Source organism: Chanos chanos, chromosome 12, assembly GCF_902362185.1.
Source record: "Chanos chanos chromosome 12, fChaCha1.1, whole genome shotgun sequence".
NCBI classification, from domain to species: domain Eukaryota; kingdom Metazoa; phylum Chordata; class Actinopteri; order Gonorynchiformes; family Chanidae; genus Chanos; species Chanos chanos.
In genome coordinates this window covers 23,136,951-23,142,240 of record NC_044506.1, presented here as the reverse complement: position 1 = coordinate 23,142,240, position 5,290 = coordinate 23,136,951, and positions in this window count along the sequence as shown.

The window sequence follows — 5,290 nt, the reverse complement described above, 5'->3', positions numbered from 1 at the left end:
CACTTTTTGAAGTTTGGTGTGTTAAATACAAAAGTCCAATAATTCAGAGAGCGAGTAGAGCATAGAGATTTGCACCATATGGCTGAATATTTCTGCTCCTTAGGTCACTATGTGCTAAAGAAGATCTGCTACAGCATATTCATTAAATTCACCTAGCCCACTGCTAAACAAAGGCTAAATTCCCCCACAACATGCCCTCAAGACTTTTAAAAGGTGTGTTAATATTTGTAAAGCGATGTGAAGATTGTCCCTTTTGTGCTTAACACAGAACATACCACATAGTTGCCATATGGTATAATCTTGCACATGAATTGTGATTGGCAAAATTTGACAGCCTATAGCTGGTATGGCTAACAGCCAAGCAGAAAGAGATATTCATTCATTCATTCATTCATTAATTTTCCGAGCCGCTTATTCCAATTAGAGTCGCGGGGGTGCTGGAGCCTTTTGTAGCACTCATTGAAACACCCTGGACAGGTCACCAGTCCATCACAGGGCAGACATATTGACAAACACATTCACACCCAGTTTGCCTGATTTACATGTCTTTGGACTGTGGAGGGAAACCGGAGCTCCCAGAGAAAACCCACGCAGACACGGGGAGAACATGCAAACAGAGAGGACCCTGACCACCCGGCCAGGAATCCAACTCAGAACCCACTGTGCCACCATGCCGCCAGGAACAAAGAAATACTGTATTACCAAACATAAATAATATCTCTCTTCCCCTTAGATGTTCCCTTTTCATTACAACCCATAACATTTCGATTTGATTTGACTGAGAAGTCATTGTATAATATTAGAGTATTTATGAAGGAGAGTGGTTTTCACCCTTTCCCCCACATGCCTCCTCCTGAAGCCTAACGCCGTCCTGATTCCCTCTCCTGTGATGCCTACGGATGCTTATATTATGTGCAAGTCATGCCAAAAATGTCCCAGTTTTCTCTCAGCGTCCAGGCAGCTCCTGTCTCTTCTTTCCTCCTTCTTCATACAGAACCAGATGAGGACATGGACACGCAGGCACATGCCCATCAGGCCAGACCTCTAGAGGGCGCCAGACATCCATATTCTCTTTAGGATCATATACAATTAGCATGATTCACAAACGTTGTCGAGAGAATAGAGAACGTTTTTAAATTTAGTGCCCCAATTTAACTGACTTAACAAATACACACGACATTTGCTTCAAAGTCCCAGTTCACAGTAAGTGGCTATTTTGAAGGGATTACGACATTATGACAGCCACAAAAAATTAAGATTCCTCTGAAAAGTTGATCCTTTTCATAAACAAAAGCTGCTTGCTGTGGCAGAGTACAATAATTCATACCTTTTCTTGGATTTATTTACTGAACTGAGGATTTGTATTTATACATATGTTCTGAGAGAGTAATTCTTTGCTCAGGGAGAACAATTACCTTTAGTGATGGCCTGGTCATGTCCTCAGCATATGTGTTTTGATTAATGACATTGATATGAGCTTCACAGAGAAGCATGTTAGTGATTGAGACCAGCTGTTTTAATGAGGATATTTGCGATAACAGTTTGGCCCCACATTGTTTCTCGATATTTCCTGATATAAAAATCACTGAGAGACAGGAACATTATGGCTTTCCCCTGACAGTCTCTTAGTTTTCAGACTCTAATAATATGATGTCCTCTGTAACTAGACCATGTCATTTAATGGTTCTCAGAAGTCTCAACCAACCATTCTCCTGGCCTTCCTTCTGACTAGTCTCAACCATTCTCCTGGCCTTCCTTCTGACTAGTCTCAATCATTCTCCTGGCCTTCCTTCTGACTAGTCTCAACCATTCTCCTGGCCTTCCTTCTGACTAGTCTCAACCATTCTCCTGGCCTTCCTTCTGACTAGTCTCAACCATTCTCCTGGCCTTCCTTCTGACTAGTCTCAACCATTCTCCTGGCCTTCCTTCTGACTAGAATCTCAACCAAACATTCTCCTGACCTTCCTTCTGACTAGAATCGCAACCAATCATTCTCCTGGCCTTTCTATAATGTTCTTCTGCTCAAATACATTTACCTAGCAGATACATTCATCTACCACACAAATTTACCTCTATCACCAAAAACCATACCCCCCTTATTGGTCAGAAAGGAGCACAGACCAGTCTCTTGGGGTCCTTCTTCTGACTCGAGAAAAACGGTCAGGAAGTCTTCCTCTGGCATCAGCGCAGCGTTCGTGAGACGGGACAGGAGACACAGTATGGTTTTACATAATGTAGGCGATGATGTCCATTTCATCACCATAATGTCGTCTCAGTACGGCCCAGTGCTCATGCTGGGACTGATTGGAGTGGAAACCACCATAGAGCAGGGTTCTTTTAAATCCGGTTCTGAGAGTCTCAGGTATTACACTGACACACAGGTGGGCAGGGACCTCAGAGAGGTTCCACCTCACAGGATATAAGCAGGTAGCAGGTGAGAGGTCTGTTATGTCATATAAATTCCATATTATGGATATTACAGAGTCTGTGAACACTTTTTGTCTGTTGTGAAAACAAATGACAGGCCATAGCTACTTCATCAGCACACTCGTCTTTTTTTTCACTCCACCAGATATTTTATCCCCTCTTTCAAATTAAAAAAACATATATACATGTAAATTGACTTGATGCTTTGTCTTCTGTTTTAATCAGACTCCAAATCTAATGTTACATAAAACTTGAAGATGATATAAATGGCCTATTTGCTCTATTCCCATTTCAAATTTCAGAGCGTATTTTAAGACTTAAACTCCATGAAACTAAGTGCCACAACTATGGTTTTCAACTGGAAAAAACCTTTCAGTTTTTCAATTCACTTATCTGTGACATTTTGTTGATGGCCAGCTGAAGAGAAATCAAACATGTTACTCAGAGTGTGCCGGTTCTCTTCATCCAGTCTTCATTACGACAAAGCAGTTTTGACAAGTTTTGATCAGCGCTTTTTGATTTAACTGAGAGGCTTGATTGATGATTGTTTTAATGATTTGTTTAAAGAGTTTTTGGTTGAACCTTTTAGTTCTGACGGGTCGGAAGATTTTTGATTTGAGTAGTTCTGTGTGAAACCTTTTGATTTATATGCAGAGTTTTGAAGCTTGAAGCGATGCTATCTCACTTCCACTGAGGATGTTTTCATTCAGTTCCAATGAAGGAGACAAGCTGAAGTTACTGTTCAAGGCTTTATATGTCAGACACCCGAGCACTTTGATTTGGAGCTTCCCCCATCACTTTTACTGGACTTTCATGTCTGTGAAGGAAATCGTCACAAATATGCAGGCAGCCAATCAGATTCCATAGCTAAAAACTGATGAGCTTAGTTTAGTATTGTAATAGTTACTCTTTATAAAAACACATTTGTGACAAAATTAAAAAGAAAAGAAAAAAAAACTGATGACATAACTATATATGCATACTGGTACAAATCATTGAGAGAGTATGCAAAGAAATGAAAAAACAAAAAAAAAACACGCAGGTTTTGTTTTGCATGGCCCTTTCGCCAGGCATGGGATAAGGAACCGGCTTCAAAGCTCGCTTTAGAAGCTTAAGCACAAATCAGAGAGGGCACTGTCGTTTTTTTGTTTGTTTGTTTTGTTTTGTTTGAATATATTGAGACGTTTACAGATGGTTTCAGAGCTTTCACATTGTGTTAACCTCAAGAACCTCAGCCAATCAGGGCTGTTCCAGAGCCACGTTCAGCCCGGTGTTGACGCCCAGGGCTGACCTCATCACGACCCATGCCTAGCTCTTGTTTCCATGGTAACAAAACTCTCAGAAATACAGTGATTGATCCACGACTTTTCCACAGTTTCACATACCAGAGTCTCTAAACTCAAGGATAACTATGCAGGCACTACTTCCATTGTACAACGAGCAAAGGGCTATGAAAAAATTACCGTAATGTTTGGAATAGCAGGTACAGGTACATGGACCCATGTGTGATAGGGGCGCTTGATCCATTAGTGTCATGTACATTTTCACCAAATATTGTCCAAACAATAGTGAGTTTCTCATAGAACATACAACGTATGTGAAAAGCAAGAAAAATCTTGATGCTGCATGTTGTAAACATTACGGTTTTATCAGTGCCACTTTGCCCTAATGAAAATGGAGCCTTCTGTTTGCATTTTAGACACAGTCAAGGTGCACAAAAGCAGATGAAAGAGGAAACTCCACCTCCACTCCAACCATGACCCCTCCCACCACTCCACAGCCCCCTCAGGCAACTCCCAACCCCGCCCACTTCCAGCCCACAGAGTGTGAAGTGGTTAACGGAAAGGCCAGAGAGAAGAGCCGCGGCAGAGATGAGGTTAAAATGCGACTTAACCAAGCGTGAGACATACAGGGCATACGCTGAACACTCATAATAAAATTACAAACTGAGTGAAGAACTGCAGTTATGGTGCCTTTAATAAGGGGATGAACAGGTATTTTGGCCTAAGTATTGGTTTCAGACTCCTGTTGACATTGCCTTGTCCAAACATAAAGGTTATCAAAAGCTCATGTTTCTCTGGTGTTAAATGATTTGCGAGGCAGACTTCAGAATGGGAAAGTGAATGAGTGCCAGACAAATGTACTCAAACGTGCTACATCCCAACGCCAGAAATGACGACTTATTAGAAAGTGACTGAGAAGAAATGCCATGCTTTATAAATGTTTCTCTTTGCACAAAGTGAGCACCGTTATGTTAGGTATTGCATATTTTTCTCTCGGTCAAATTTCCTGACTGCTCTCAGGGTACTTTTCCGGCTCGTTCTTTGTGGAAAGACGCTGTAAATCAAAATTCACCTGTAAAATGTACATTACAATGCCCTTACGTTCTTGTTTTGGCTATATGTTGTTCTAAGAAAGCGTTCCAATACTGTGGGTGACTCAGTTCAGAGCTTGATAATAGTAGGAAGATGTGAATGTGCCTTTAAGATATACATGACTGCCTCCCTCCCTCTCTCTCTCTGTCTCTCTCTCTCCCTCTCTGTCTTCTGTCTCTCTCTCTCTTTCTGCCTCCCTCTCTCTCTCTGTCTGTCTCTCTCTGCCTCTCTCTCTGTCTCTCTCTCTCCCTCTCTGTCTTCTGTCTTCTGTCTCTCTCTCTCTTTCTGCCTCCCTCTCTCCCTCTCTGTCTGTTTTTCTGTCTCTCTCTCTCTCTGTCTCTTTCTCCCTTTCTCTGTCTCTCTCTCTCTTTCTCTTTCTCTGTCTCTCTCTCCCTATCTCTGCCTTTCTCTGTCTCTCTCTTTCTCTTTCTCTCTCCCTCTCTCTGTCTTTCTATGTCTCTCTCTGTCTTTCTCTCTCTCTCTCTCTC